Source organism: Eretmochelys imbricata, chromosome 9 (genome assembly GCF_965152235.1).
Source record: "Eretmochelys imbricata isolate rEreImb1 chromosome 9, rEreImb1.hap1, whole genome shotgun sequence".
In the NCBI taxonomy this organism is placed as follows: domain Eukaryota; kingdom Metazoa; phylum Chordata; order Testudines; family Cheloniidae; genus Eretmochelys; species Eretmochelys imbricata.
The window spans coordinates 1762257-1778327 of record NC_135580.1 but is presented as its reverse complement, the minus strand read 5'-3'; positions in this window follow the sequence as shown (position 1 = coordinate 1778327).

Here is a 16071-nt window from a genome sequence, read left to right as displayed (position 1 = left end):
CTACTTGTGATTCCCCTGTTCATGCAGCCAAAGATCACATCAACCCTCTTGGCTACAGCATCACACTGAGAACTCAAGTTGAGCTGATTATCCACCATGACCCCCAAGTCTCTTTCAGAGTCATGACTTCCCAGGATAGAGTCCCTCATCCTGTACATCTGGCCAACATTCTTTGTTCCTAGATGGATACATATACATTTAGTCCTATTAAAATGCACATTGTTTGCATGCGCCCAGCAGTCCAGATTGCTCTGTATTAGTGACCTGTCCTCTTCGTTATTTACTTTAGCACTCCCCCAATCTTTGTGTCATCTGCAAACTTTATCAGTCATGATCAGTCATGATTTTATGTTTCCTTCCAGGTGTAACGATGCTGGTTCTGGCGGGACCCAACAGAGAGTGCCAATTCAGGACACATTGCTTAAAACAGGGCACTTACAGCCCAAGGCTGGGGTTCCTATGCACACCAAGGCAAACCAAACCAGCCAAACAGAGCAGACTTTGGTCTCACCCCACCGGCTAACCACTAGTCACACAAGCAATTCCCTTAGACACTCCAGTTTCCCAGTATCACCACCAGAGCCCCTCATTATGGGGACAAAGGATTATGAAAAGCAATACCCCAGTAAAAGAAAAAAGGTTCTCTCGGTCCCAAAGGACCAAGCCCCAGACCCAGGTCAAGATACAAATCAGATCTTACCCACAAATCACACTGTTGCCAATCCTTTAGAATCTAAAATCTAAAGGTTTATTCATAAAAGGAAAAAGAAAGATAGAGACGAGAGCTAGAATTGGTTCAATGGAATCAATGACATACAGTGATGGCAAAGTTCTTGGTTCAGGCTTGCAGCAGTGATGGATTAAACTGCAGGTTCAAATCCCGTCTCTGGAGAACATCCCCAGCTGGGAGGGGTCTTTCAGTCCTTGGTTCAAAGCTTCAGTGTAGTAAAGTCCCTCCAGAGGGCAGAAGCAGGATTGAAGACAAGATGGAGAAGCTGCAGCAGCTATTTATAGTCTCTTGCCCTGTGGTCTCTGCTTTCTTTGTCCCAAGGACAAGCTGCCCACCCCATTGCCTGGAAACACCTCAGAGTTCTGTCCCTAGGCAGGTCCCTGCATGCCTGGCTGTCTGTCCCAGGCGTGTCTGCCTTCTCTCAATGGGTCACTTGTGTCGCTGATGGTCCTTAATGGGCCACCCAGCAGGCTAGGCAGAGCTGACACCAACCTGTCTGGGGTGTCCCCCTGAAGCATAGCACAAGCTTGAACTACAGACAGTACAGAGCCAATGTTCATAACTTCAACTACAAAAATGATACACACACACAGACAGCACAATCACAAGCAGCAAACCACAACCCTGTCCTAGACACCTCATTTGACCCCCTTTATACAAGATTTGGTTGCCTTGATTGCAACAATGTTCTATATGGTCCCAGTTCAAGTCAATAACATCACACCAGGTCATCGATAAAAATGTTAAATAGCACAGGGCCAAGAACCGATCTCTGCAGGATGCCACAAGAAACACACACACTCGATGACGATTCCCCATTAACAGTTACATTTGGAACCCTGTTATTAGCCACCTTTTAATCCATTCCACGTCTGCTATGTTGATTTTGACACCATATTTTAAAAGATTCCTAGTCTTTTAATCAAAACGTCACGTGCTACCAAGTCCAACGCCCTGCAGGCCACTACGTCTGTTCCACCAACACTCTCACCTTTACCAGCCAAACTCGTCACATCTCGTTGAAAAGAGATATCAAGCTCGCCTGGCGGGATCTATTTTCCATGAACCCCCATGCTGATGGGCATTAATTGTAATAGCCTCCTTTAATTCTTTATTAGTCGAGTCCCCTCTCAGCTGCTCCATTATCTAGTCCAGGCTGGATGTCAGGGTGACCGGTCGTTCACACGGATGTCACTCACCTCGCACGCAGCGCTAGGCAGGGCGTTCCCACAGCACCTGTGATGCACAGAGATTGAACGGGAGTCCAGCAAGAGGGCACATACTGGAGGTTAGTACAGCGAGGGAGCTACGCCCCTCCATGCCGGTGCTCACTTTTCTCTTTGCTCTGGCCCTAGCCCTACCCAGGGCCGGCTCTAGGACAAAACTCTGCAAAGATTTTGCTCAGTTGCCAAACAGTGCGTGGCGGGGGGGGCGGGGAACGGGACATGCCTCTGAAAAATACACAGATCTGCAGAAAAGTGCAGCCCATACACCCTAGAATGTGCACCGCTAGCCACAGGCCACACTGTGCTAATAAGACATAATTAATAAGAAGGTGAGCGTGCTTTGTGGCTCTCAATGTCCCTAAAGTATCAGGGGGTAGCCGTGTTAGTCCGGTGGCACCTTAAAGACGAACAGATTTATTTGAGCATAAGCTTCCGTGGGTAAAAACCCCACTTCTTCAGATGCATAGAGTGAAAGTTTATTTACATCTGCATCTGTAACTTTCACTCTATGCATCTGAAGAAGTGAGGTTTTTACCCACGAAAACTTATGCTCAAATAAATCTGTTAATCTTTAAGGTGCCACCGGACTCCTTAATGTCCCTAAAGATGTGATTATGTTGCGCTACTCACAGCCTTGAGTGCTGCCCTGTTGAAAATGCACTGGGCCAGCCAGTATCTGCAAATCAAAACCAATCCCTCTCACCTGTGAAATGTCCAGGGTTCTGCTCCCCAGAACCCTGTAAAATCCCATCCCTTCAAAAGCATTTATTAAGTAGAGTACATATGGCCTGCCAGGAAAAACACACCCACCCCACATCTGTCTCTCATTACCTTGAGTGACGGGCCTTCCCGGGGCTCTAGTTCTCTCTATCCCATGCAGATGTGCGGCTGCCCCACTTTTCCCTACAGTATTTTACAGACATCGTTGGGGCTCCGGTGAGCAGCTGCAGGCCCTGAAACACCATGCTAGCTCTAAGCACAAACTTACAGTCAGGGTTAGCGAACTAACACAGAGCTACGTTCTGCTCCTTCTAGAGCATTTCCCCCACATTGCTGAGGGCAGGCAAGTTCTGCTGAGACATTGCCCTGCTCTCTTTCAGCAGCAACGCAACACAACACAAGGCACGGGATAAGCTCTAGGCACTTTGCCAGGGTAACTATGGCTGCTGGTCAGTGCTGGTACACACCAAACGCCCAGGGTGCCAGCAGCATGCCAGGTGTACCACTGTAGGCCCTTCAGCAGCTAGGCCATGGGGAGGTCCCAGTAACCACTCAGATAAGGGGCTGAGGGAGAGAGTATTTCACTAGGGCTGGCAGGAAAGGGGCAGTGGCAGATATCCTAGACACAGAGGCTAAAATAGTCACAGTTCAAAGTCAGCAAGAGCCGTTCCTGTTGGGGTCCCTGGGGCAGCCCAACCGAGCATCAGGGCTCTTCAGCCTAGTGCCTGAGCTGCCCTCTCCAGGCCTGTCTCTGTTCAAGCAAATACGCCCTGGTGGGTTTCCAAGCCAGGCTCAGTCAGTGTCTCTGCCCTGGCTCCCTGCCCAGCTGCTGCTGCTCCCCAGTGAGCGCCACACAGACCCGCTCCCTGCCAGCTGTGATGTCCGGCAGCCACAGCCTGTTCCACAGGCAGCTCTGGGTGCAGCTCCTGGGGCTTCCTGCTGCATCCAGCTTTTCGGCAGCTCCTGGCAAGCCATGCAGCCACCACTTCCCCAAAGTACCCCGTCCCTTCCTGATTCAGGACCCTTCCCCTTGGCCAGGGGAAAGGGAAGTGCAGTGGGGACAGGTGAGATGGGAAACATAGCCTTGCTTCGCAGATCCCTCACTAGCCTGCCATCGAAAGCCTGCACCTGGTGCACCTTCACACACCCCCTGCCGCTGGCACAGGCTGAGCTGCCCCCGTGCTATGCAAACGGTGCTAAGTCCTCATGGGGCCAAGCTGTGCGACGGTCACAGGGTGCCGTGTGTGGGCAGTCGGTAGCCAGCACTATGTGCTGTATTGCACAACCAGGGGAGTTTTCGTTTCTCACCACCTTGTTCCCACGGTATAAAGGACCGTGAGAAAAACATGTCCAATTCAGGCTGCAACATCCTGATCCCATGAATCTTGAACATCCCAGCACTCAGGCTGTTCAGAGCTGGGGACCAGACCAGGAACCTAGAGTTTGACTGCACTGATGCATGAAATGGGCCTGAGCTGAAAAGTTTGGGGTTGGCTCCAAATCTGGATCCAGACTTTTCCAAAGGCCAAGGATGTAAAGATCTGGGGGTTTGGTTGAGCTCATTATAAAGAGAGAAGGGTCATTGGAACAAACACCCCAATATTCAGTGGTGTCACCTCTCAGAGTTTTGGTCTAGGCCCATTTCTAATGCAGTCTAACACAAAGCACTGTCAGGTTTCTGGATACATAGGAGTTGTGTGCTCTGTATCCTATTCTGCTCAAAACGTGGATTGAGTCTAACTTTGCCTCTCCCCTCTGAGTAACGCAGAAGACAGTGGAAAGCCAGGCTCTTCTTTCCTTAATATTTGGCTAGCTGTGTTTGTTTTCTCCTGCTTCGTGTCCTCTTAGCTACCCCCACATTGGGATAAAGAGAAAAGGAGGACTTGTGGCACCTTAGAGACTAACAAATTTATTTGAGCGTAAGCTTTCCTGAGCTACAGCGATGTTGCATCCGATGAAGTGAGCTGTAGCTCACGAAAGCTTATGCTCAAATAAATTGGTTAGTCTCTAAGGTGCCACAAGTACTCCTTTTCTTTTTGCGGATACAGACTCACACGGCTGCTCCTCTGAAACCTGCCACATTGGGATGACATTTCAGAAAGCTGCAGAAACTTTTCAACCTCTGGATCCAAAACTAGTGGTGAGGGAACCTCTACAATGTTTAGAGCCGTGGCTCAGTTTGAATCGGATGCAAAAACCTCACCTGGTTTTTTGTTGTTGTTGTTTTTCTTGATGCACAGATACTTTCAGTCACAATGATTTATTTCTGACTGAGAACAACAGAACAAGAAAGAATAAAAATAAAGTCACAATGTTGCCAACACCAAGCATTCAAAAAACATGAGTCAGATCCCAAAAAAGCATAAGATTTTAATCAATAATACATGTTCAGTCCTTTTATTTGCCTTCTGGTTTGAGCCTTTAAGGTTCACATTCTCAAGCTTTTCGCTGCAGTCATGAGGGCTTGAAATTTACATTTTGCTTTGTTTTTCAAAAAGAAGCTGAGATTCTCACCTACTCACTTCACTCCAGGAGCTGGGACTTGTAAAAAAGGCTATTGTGAGACTGATGATAAAACTGAGAGTTAGCAACACTGAACTCTCCAGCGGAGAACACACAATGTGTCTCTCCCCTCTGTGACAGGCTGCATTGAACGGAACAAAACACTGGCTCCCTGTCTCTGTAAACATCAGCTCTTAGAGAGTTAAAGGTGCAGTACACTGCAAATGAAGGCATAACAGCTCCAGAGCGAACACACTTATTATCCAGAGCTTATCAGTTCTACCTGAACCCTTTGTGTCAGCAGCTGGACTAAAGATCTCATGGGAACTTCCTAGTGACAGCTTTGCAACTTCCTGCTAGGCCAGGGCAACCCCCATGACAGACTCTGTGGTAGTTTGGCACGCACCTTTCTGCTGTGAGCGGGAGCCCAGGACTACAGAGACGGGGACACACGTCCGAAATCAGGAGATTAGGACAGTTGGCCAGACTTGTTCTGAAGTTCAAAGGAGAGCTGGAGTCAGCTGGAGATTCTGGGGAAGGTTCGGGTCAGTTATTGTAGCTGAACAAACTGGCCTGTCCCCAGCCAAACTGCAGCTCCAGGCAGCACATTGGTCAGGCAGCATTTCAAAGAGGTGGCAGGTTTGTTGTTTGCTTTTGGTGGGGAGTAATCTAAAGGAAAAGATGCTTGTTCTCGCTCTGCCATTGTGTTGGGGAAACTTCCCACCCAGGGGTGCTCACAGCTTTCTGCCAGCAAGTTCTGGTTTAGGACCCCAGCATTCAAGCAGAAGACAAGGAACAGGAACCCACTGCAGGAGGTTACAAGGAGAAAGACCTTGGGATAAAAGCATTTGTCTGGTCACCGGGTTAATACAAGGCAGCAGAGGCACATAAGGACGACTTTAATATCAGAGAAGAGGAAACTGAGGAGAGAGAGAGAGAGAGGAGCTCAGACATCCAAGTATTGGTCTGTCGTGTAACACAGCGCAGGGGAAGTTGGACAGAACACAGAGCCCTGTGGGATTTGCTGTGACTGGGGAGCTGCCCTGAGGCATGGCTCTTTGCATAATCCACACTTCAAGTCTTCCAGTAACAAGAAGGAAACCAAGACAATGAGCTCAAGCCCTCTACAGTCAACGGGAGCAGGCTCGAACCCTGTGTGCCTGTCCTGTCCCTTGGGAGCTCAATTGTCAGAGGCAAAGAAGATGATCAGCTTTGTCAGAAACAGCACAAATCAAGTGCACCAGAGCAATGCAAATACCTAGTTCTGGGTGGACGCTCACGAATCTCTATGGGCTGTCTCAGGCAAATGAAGTTTAGAAATGAAGGAAAAAGAAAGCAGATTAAAATGGGCAAAGGCCCATCAGAGCCAAGCTCAGCACCAGCCTCCCTTACTCCCGCGCTGCGTGGCATAAACCCAAGCTGAACTCATGCAGGACTCCCTCCGTGCCCCATAGTCCCCAGGACCAACAGGGGGAAAAGTCCTTCAGACTCAGCTGTGGCAATGAGTTTGACACTTTGCCTGTGGTAGAGAATCCCAGAGCCACCCAAAGGAATTTGTCCCAATAACTGCCCATTACTTTGTGCCATCCCAGCCTGGTGGATTCTGCCAGTGCTTCCAGAGTCCTTAGTCTCTATTTCCAGCTCGTGCAGCCATTCCCTCTCGCTGCTGCTAAGAGAAGTGCAAGGTGCAGCGTAAAGCTATTGGTTAGTGAGGAGCTGGAGCGTCAAACTTTCAGTAGCCCATGGGCGGTGTGAAGCAAGGTCACTGGCTATCGGCTGGTGCCATCTAGCGACTCTTTGCAGAAAGACCCGTCAGAAGATTTCCAGTCCCAGCAGCCTGTCTGACATCAATCAGCGCAGTCTTGTTTTCCCTTAGCGCCTTTGCCAGTTTTCTCGGTGATGAGCTGTGCGCACACTCTATGGGGCAGAGATTCTGTCTCCACAAACCCCATTTCTCCCCGCCCCCGCAACCCCAGTCTCCTCTCCCCGGGCCTCCCCCAGGGCGCTGTCATTCTCACAGGAGACCCTGTATGAGCGAAGCGAGCGCTGGAGGCAGGTTAGCTCCCCAGCTGAGTCTGCTGCAGCAGCAGGGATGCCGGTGAATGGCACCTGCCGCCCCCTGGGTTCAGCTAACCCTGCAAACAGTGCGGGGAGGTGCACACAGAGCACCCACCAGAGGAACCCCATCACCAGGGGATGTGGGGGGATGAGACACCCACCACAATGGCCAGCGTGAGGGTGGGCGCTGGAGGATTGGGCAGATGGACTCAGTTCCCAGAGCCCAAGATGGGCACAGCCATCCCCCCTTCTGTGACACCCAGAGCCCTGGGCACTATCCTCCAGCGGGGGGGCCGTGTTTAAAGGGGCTGCAGTGTGACCGAGCTGCCCCAGGGTCTCTTGCAATCTAGGGTCTAGCTCCACTGACGGAGCAGGCCGGTGTCAGCGAGTGATGGGCTGAGCACTGGGCTGCCCTTGTTATTTACACGCCTGCGAAGACTGCCTGAGGCCCCGGGCAAAGCCCAGCTCAGCTGGTCTGGGCCAAGGCACAGCCTCCCCTCCGTCCAGCCTGCGTGAGGATCCCCTGCTGTGTGGGGGAGGTGGCTGGGGAGGGGCGGGGGAGGAGACAGCAGAGGGGGCAGGCTGGGGGAACTAGGGCTCCCCTGGGGGACTCACAGGGTGCTCGCCAGTCTCCGTTTAACTTGGTCTTTCCCTCCTGGCTGCGCTCTGTGCCTGGACCCGCTGCCCCCCTCACTGACTGTGCCAGGCGACAGGGCTAGGACAGCGGCACGCAGTGGAGTGCCCTAGGATGGCATCACAGCTGATCCCGTGTCTCTCCCATGTGGGAAGGGGGCCGGGGGCTGAGCTCATTTGCTGTTCTGGGTGTCGGGCCAGGTGGTGAACTGTTTGGTCACTGCCGCTCTGACTCCCCTGCTGCCCAGCAGAGCCGCAGGAGGGGGCAGTCACAAGGCAGCCGTAAAGACACCTACTTGTCACAACCCCAAAGCATCTTGCAACGAGCGATACCCCCATCCGTGGGGACCGAAGCCAGGACCCCCCAACTCCACACACAGACCTCTACCTCCTCAGCTCAGGATCACAAGGCCCTGGGCTGCTGCTCCACTGACCAGCCAGCCAGAGGGTCAAGCCAAGAGGGCAAGTGGCTGTAATTGGGAAGCTGGAGGGCAGGAGAAAGCGAGTGGTGCCTTTGGCAAAGCATGGACAGGGCTCTCGCCCGCAGCCAGCACCCCCGCAGCCCCAGCGCAAGAGCACGAACCATTCCCCGGTGGAGATGGGTGCAGAGAGCAGGGGCAAGAGGCCCAGGTTAGTTACCTCCAAGGCCTTCCCGGGGAGAAACCAGCCACGTGGAATCCTTGCCTGGGGCCCTGACAACGTTTCTGAAAGACATGAATGGTGCTGGAAGCTGGGCTCACGACCACTCAGTTTGCTGGTGAAGTACTTGGGGTTCTGGGGTCTTGCCCCTTGGCCCGTCACTCCACTCCTCAACTTCTCTGCCACTCACAACTCGGCCACCAGCCTCTAGGGCAACAGCCTTGGCACTTAGCAGAACCTCTGTGTTATTTCTTCTGTATCCAGCCACCTCCCCCACACATGGGTCCATGCCCGGAGAGACTCATAATGGTGTCACTATGGCGAGATTCAGCCTTCCTGTATCAGCCTTCTCGGGGTGTCTGCTGTGAGCAGCTGTCTGTCCTCTGCAGTGCAGACGGTGACTGGAGCGCAGCAAGGCTAAGAGACAAAGCAGCCCTTTGCCAGCTCCTCTCCTGAGTCACCAGCCAGACAAGGGGTAACAGATCTGGAAATGCAGTGTCATGCAGTTTCACTCACGTGTTCACCTGAAGCTGGCAAACACAGAGCTGGATTCTAATCTCAGTGCCACCAGCCCCAGCCAGTGGGGTTGGCCTACAGTTGCACGGGCATACCTCTGAAATGTGCCTCGTTTCAGGGACCATCACCGTGTCGTCACAAACTTCCTGGCTAGCACCACAAATTTGGTTTCCCCCCGAATTTTTTTTTGTTGGAAGTTATTTACATCCTGAACGGGGGGAGGAATAGCTCAATGGTTTGAGCATTGGTCTGCTAAACCCAGGGTTGTGAGTTCAATCCTTGAGGGGGCCATTTAGGGATGTGGGGCAAAAACTGGGGATTAGTCCTGCTTTGAGCAGGGGGTCGGACAAGATGACCTCCTGAGGTCCCTTCCAACCCTGATATTCTATGAATTGTGATGAGCGAGTTGGTTGCACTCAAGGAACGTTGACGTTTGATGAATCACACAGGGGCCAGATGTGACATTTAGATCTGGATCCAAACTTCCTCAAAGGTCAGAGGTGTTTGGAGCCAACCCGACTTCCTGATGCATTTGAGTTTTCTACACCAGAATCAATGAGATTTAATGAAGGAGATATTGGCCGGGCTGCACTATAGCTTTTCTTTCCTGGGTTACAGTTTAGCCAGTTTTACAGGTGCAAAGGGCTGATCTTTATAGCGTGTGGCTTTATAGAAGAGAAACACAAACTTACCCAAAAGGCGATGTGGCAGATATCCACAACAAGCTCAGACAAATACAGCCCCAGAGACAACTGGCAAGACCTATAACTGGAACTCAGCTGGAAACCCCAAGGATGGAGCTGGGAAGGGGATGAAGGAGCGGAGACAGGAGGGCTAGAGTCCTGGCTGTGGGCTGGCATGATCACGGGTGTGGGGAATGCAGCGGGTGCCCAGAATATGCTGATGCCTGGTGGTGGTAGCCAGAAGGCTTGCGGTTATAGCCAAGAGACAAGCAGGTTGTAAAGCTAGGAATGAGGTGAACCCATTGGCTGTGGAGGTACTAAGAGGCGTGCGATGATCCACGGCTGTTCGGGATATTGTAGACCATTCATTAGGAGTGGCTTCAAACGCAGGTGTCATGGTGCTCAAGGGCTGCAGGGAGGACAGATGGTACATTTGTACTAACAGAGGTAGCAGATTTATTCATGGCGGTGGCCTCTGGTGTCGCGGTCAGGGCCGGCACGGTGGTGGCAGCCTCTGGCACCATGGCTGGAGCCGGTGTGCTGGTGATGGCTGCCTGCAGTGTTGTACTTGGGGCTGGGGCGGTGGTGGTCACCTCCAGGGGCGTGGTTGGAACCGGTGTGCTGGAAGTGGCCTCCGGCAGCATGGCTGGGCTGGCGTGTGGTGGAGGCAGCCTCCCGCATTATGTATGGTGCTGACATCACGGTAGTTGCCTGCATGGCCATGGTGGTCTCCAGCACTGTGGTTGGAACCAGTGTGGTGGCAGTTCTCGGGATGGACGGTTGGCACTGGCATGGTGGCACCGTCTTGGCAACCAGTTCAGTTGTTGGAGCCTCCAAGCCAGGAGGAATATTGAGGCTAGTAACATAGCGATCGCTTCTGGGGAAGCGGAGATGGAAGTGGATGGCCAAGTGGCGGTGAAAGTAGTTGAAATGGGCATGGTGGTTAAGCAAATTAACTGGTCTCTTTTTTAACCAATTGTTCGCTTTCCCTCCTGGATCATCTGGATTTGTGCACAGCACTGCAGTAGGCACTAGGCGCTGAACCCAGGTGTGCGGACAGCGTAGGTTACCGTCACGCCTCCAGGAAGCCTCACTCAGATCCACGGAGCTGAGTTCGCCCCAAGAGTCAGAGAGCCCCACAGGAATGTGTAGTTCTTGCAGAGACTGCGGGTTTTCAGATCCGGGAGAGCAGCAAAACCACGGCTCTTCGAGGGGAGGGTTCGCTCGTGTCTAACTGGAGCCTGGTGGAAGCTCCTGGGGCAGGGCTGCTGGTTGGCTTGCGGGCTGACATGAGGTTGATGAAAGGGTCCTTTGGGATAGTGCCAACCTGCTCTGACTCACACCCAGCTCCCTTGGCAGCCAACTGACAAGGAAGCATTTTAAGCTGGTCTGAACCAGCTTCAACTGTTGTCCAAAGAAAGCCTGGGGTGGGCGGCTCCCGATCCAGTTTTGTCCAAAAGCAGTTCTTCCGGCCTCGGCAGCTTCTTCGGGAGCATGACGGTCAATGCTCTGATCTTGTTCTTCTGGAGACCGAGCTCTGCTGGGCCAGGCCAATTGCCCAGCACTCCATCGGGGAGGTCGACGAGCTCATTCTCAGAGCGTCTGAGAACCTTCAGCCAAGAGAGTTTGCTCAAGGCACTCTGGGCAGAGCTAGGGTCTCGTTTTTAGCCAGGGGTGAGAATGTGAGATTGAGAAATGAGTCAGATACGCCTGAGGGGGAGAAGGGATTTCACGGACATTCAGATGAAATTCTTCTACGTCCGCAAGATCATTAAACAGCCCTTTCTGGATCTGTCTGATCTGACGGGCTTAGGTCCCGTTTGTTCCAGCTTGCCAGATTTTCAAAGGTACGAACAGCCACTTCCTCTAACCTGGCACCAGAGATTTCCAGTTCCTCAAGTTTCTCCAAGTTAACAAAGGCTCCAACCTCGACTGTCTTGATCTTATAGCCAACGTGTTGGTTTGCACAAAGAGCGGCTCAGGAGTGATGGACCTGGCAGCCTATGGAATCACAACCAACAGAAGAGTTCAAGGTCAAGACTCGCTCTAGGACAGACAAGTACTTCCCTGCTAGAACCACAGCTGTGTGACCCGCACCATCATTACACCGGCTCAGCTCCTGGCCCAGACAGCGCTCCCTTCGAGTCAAGCCTACATCTGCATGAACGCCAGTTCGCTAACAGTGAACAATGGTGCAATAGCCAGCCAGGGGCCCTGCTTGCAGAACCTGGGGTGGAAGGTGTCCTGGTCCACCCCCGCCGCCCCTCCCTGACAAACACACCTCCTTGGTAGGAGTTGGAACTCAGTCAGACTGCTGACAACGAAGCTTCTGTTGCTCTGCAATACTTGTTAATTTCCTCACGATTTCATGAGCCAGCCCTGACTGAGATCAAATCTAGGATCAGTTACCTCCAGGCCACAAAGTTCACCCCCCATGGGCTGTGGGTGTGTACAGATGTTGTGGCCCTTTCACTCCAGGTAGTGCGGAACGAGGGGTCAGGTTGTGGGTGTGGGGTAAAGGAGCCCTGCTGCCCCCACAGCAGTGAGTCCTTGGCAGAAGCACCCTAGTAACCCAGCGTGGGCAGGGTGCGGAGAGCAGGCTGGGCCAGGCGACTCCTGGCTGGAACGTGCTCTGTGCGCAGTGCAGGGGCCGGCGTTCGGGGCCGGCGTTCGGGGCCGTGCACGTGGCTCTCAGGAGGTGTGACTGCAGCACGTGTGGACGTACCCGAGCTAGCTAGAGCAAAGCCAGATCCAGTAACCACCCAGGGAAGCCTCAGCAGCATGGGCGGGTGCATGGGCCCCTCCTGCCCGGGACCCTGGGCACATACCCGCGCAGCCAACGCCCATGCGGCTTTGTTGCTGCGGTTACTCGAGCTGACTTTGCTCCAGCTAGGTCGGGCGGGGTCCGTGTGCTGCAGTCAGACCTCCCGGTGCAGCGTGGACACGCCCCAGGACACCAGCATTTAGCCAGTTACACAGTGGTCACTGAGCGGCCACAGTACCCACGCCTCGGAGAGCTCCTCTGCGTGGGGCAGTCCCCAGCCTAAGGGAGGGCAGGATTTAAACCGCTATTGTTACAGCAGCACCCCGCTGTGCGGGGACGCTCATCTTCTGGTGTAAATGGCTTGTTCCGGTTCATCTGAGGTCGCTTGGGAAGGGCGTTAAGCTAGGCCAGGACACATCACTCCTGTGCAGAACAAGAGGGTCCCCGCCGGGCGTTACGTCGCTGTCACTTCAGCGGTTTAACTCTCGCGGTACAGTTATAACTTTGCAGGCAGAGGGGCCAGGGCACCCCAGGGAGTCTGCAGCCCGGCTGGAGGGCACAGCACCAGGACGCAGCGGGAGCTCCCAGCTGCTCGGAGGGCAACGGTGGCTGTCCACCAGGCAGCTCCCTCCCTCGCCGCACTGCCCTCCTGGCGGGGCAGCCCGGAGCGGAGAAGGAACTGGGGGAGGCGCACCCCATGGGGAGAGTGTAAACACAGGTTTTCCTCTAGCCAGAGTGTGCTGGCTGGCTTCCCTCCCGCCCGCGGACGACGTTGTTCGGGGCGCTGGGTGCCCATGTCTCTAGGGCCGATCCTCGGGCTCCAGTTCAGCGGCACCCCCTGCTTTGGGCCATGAGGTGGCGCTGCAGCACAGGCCTCTGAATAACTTTCCTCCCCAGCTTGTCACCCGGGGGCCTTATTCTGGAGTCACCAGTGGAGTTTTCACTTCACAACCTGCCTTAATCCAAATTGACTTTCCGGTGCAGACCAGCCTCTCCCGGTGACCCAGCCCTCGCAGCGGGAGGGATCCGGATTGCAGGGGCACACTCGACACATGCTTGGGCTTCACTTGGCAGGACTTGAGGCTGCAGGGGGCTGGGGCAGCAGCCAGGGAACTAGGAACAGTAGATCAATAAAGCGCGATTCGGTTCATCAGTGACTGACCTGCCTACAGATGGCCCGGCCCAGCCCAGCCAGGGCTGGAAATGGCCTGGGGGCTCAGCCGGGCTCGGGGGGAGCAGCCGTGCAGGGGACAATCTCCTCTCAGTTGGTGCAGTGGGACCCCAGTACCAGACTTGGGGCCCGTGGGGCCGGAGAGCACTGAACTGCCCAAGAGAAACAATACTTGTATCTACTTTTCTCTCTTTCGAAAAATCCCTCCCTGCGAACGTGGCACGACTGCAGTGAATGGGACCGGTGGCCCCGGGAACCGGAGAGCTCCTTCCACAGCACGGGCAGCGGCGGTGCGCCATCCGGCTCTGGAGGGGCCCAGGCTACGGTCACCAGGCTAGCCCGGTCCCTGTCTCCTTTGGGCAGCACGCGGGCATGGACGGACCAGCTCACTTCACACCAGCCAACAGGTGGTAACAGCATCGGCGCTGGGGAGCGGCCGGTGAAAGGGCTATAACCCCTCACCAGTCCCCTGTCCAGCCACCCTCCGCCCTTTCCCTCCAGGCGATGGGTATTGTCATGCTGCACTCAGAGGCGTGACTGCCGCTTGGGTAGCTTTCCCTGGGCTACTGCAGCTAGACAGCACTGGAGATGCCGGCTGGACGAGCCCACCTGGGGATGTGCTGGGGTTGCTGGAGCCTGCACCCCCGGACCGATAGCGTTTAGCTCGCTAGCGTGGGTAAAGCTGGCAGGGTACGTCTAGCTGGGCTGCACTCACCCCTTGGATTGCAGGGTACACACGCCCTCCGGGGCCGGGTTAGGCAGCCAGTGCAGCGCACTAAAAACAGGGGGAAGGGGTGGAGCGAGGGCTTTCTTGTTGTTATTTGTATTGGCTTAGTGCTGAAGAGAGCCAGCCATGGCCCAGGACCCCAGGGTGTTAGGTGCTGTACAAGCACAGGGACAGGCCCTGCCCCAGAGACCCTGTAGTTTTTATTACTGAATTAAGCAAAGCCCTGTGCCGGGGGGGGGCGGGACACGACCCCGTGCTGCCCCAGCCAGCCATGCAGGCAAGCGTCCTACCCCGGGATGATTCTACACAGATCTCGGACGGAGATTTCCTGCCTCATAGACGTGGTTTCTCAGCCTGAGCGAGGGGTTGCTCTGCATGCGGAAGGCGCCACAGACTCTCTCAAATAACCTCTGGGACAAGGAATGCACTGAGCACGGACAAATTGCTTTGGTGTCCTCTGCTCCCCAGCCCAGCCAGCCAGCCGCAGCCGTGACCTCGGCGAGGGAAGTCACCAAGCGGGGGCTGAGGGGGTGGACAGTTCTGAAAGGACAAACGCTAAGTTTATGACATAGGAGAAGAGCATCACTCACCTGGCCAGACCCTGCACAGCACACCAGCCCCCACCAGACCGACGCTCAGGGGAGACTCAATGGCAAAGCGGCTCCCCGCCCCCCCCATCTGTCAGGCAAAGGCCGGTGACTAGCTAGAGGCCTTGGCACAGGGCTGGCTGTCACTGGGTCCCGGCCCCACGTGACTGCTGTCACCTCCATCCCAAGCCTGCGCACAGACAAAGGGGGAGATCCTCTGGGTGTCCAGCCCACGTACAGCAGAGTCTTCATTCCAGAGAAGGGACGTCACTGTCACAATAGGGCAATCTGCTCTGTGTACCCCAAATACTCCTCCCCCGCCCCTGTGACGCTGGCAGACCAGGCAACAGCTCATGCCAAGCCCTGAAAACTTACAAAGTCATAGCTGGAAACAGTCTTGCTTGCCTGTGCATTAGCATTATCAGACTAGGGACTGGCTAGGAAGTTGGTAACACTGACTTGCATTGCATTGCGTGCTTAGACTTCACCAAATGCTTGTAGGATGCAGCATGTCTTGCTCTCCCTTAGAGCCTCGCTAGCCCATGGGGTAGCTCTGTTGCTGGTCAGCTGTAAACTCTGTCGCTGTGTAACTCACCACACAGGAGCAGCAGCGTTAGTTAAGGTAAAGTCTCAGCCTGTGGAAGGCCAACCAGGTAGTGTTAGCATCAAAGGCAAGAGGCCCCAGGGATTGCAGTCCTCACTCCCTCCAGCAAGGAGAGACCAAGGCATGGGCTCATCCCATGGGTTTGGACTCTGGAGTAGAGGGGATAAAATCCCTGTCAGGAAGAAACTGAATCTCTTTGATGCTGTCTGAACTTGGAGGGGCAAAGATTCCTAGATGTAAGCGGGAGATAGTCCTGCTCTTGTGGGGAACTTTCCTGGCTTCTGCACTATCCCGGTGAAGTGGGCTAGCAAAAGGATCTGAGTCCTCGCTCCTACTTCCTTTACCCAGTGGCTTTCCTGCCCTTGAGGAATCCCCTTCCACTCTCCTGTCTGGCAGAGTCCTCGTAACCCCAACAAGGCTGGGCCCAGGATTCATGGGGGGCTCGACCCCCAACCCTGCTGTGGTCACCTAGGACAGGAGCTAGAGTGTCCCCACTCCGGGGTACTCTCTC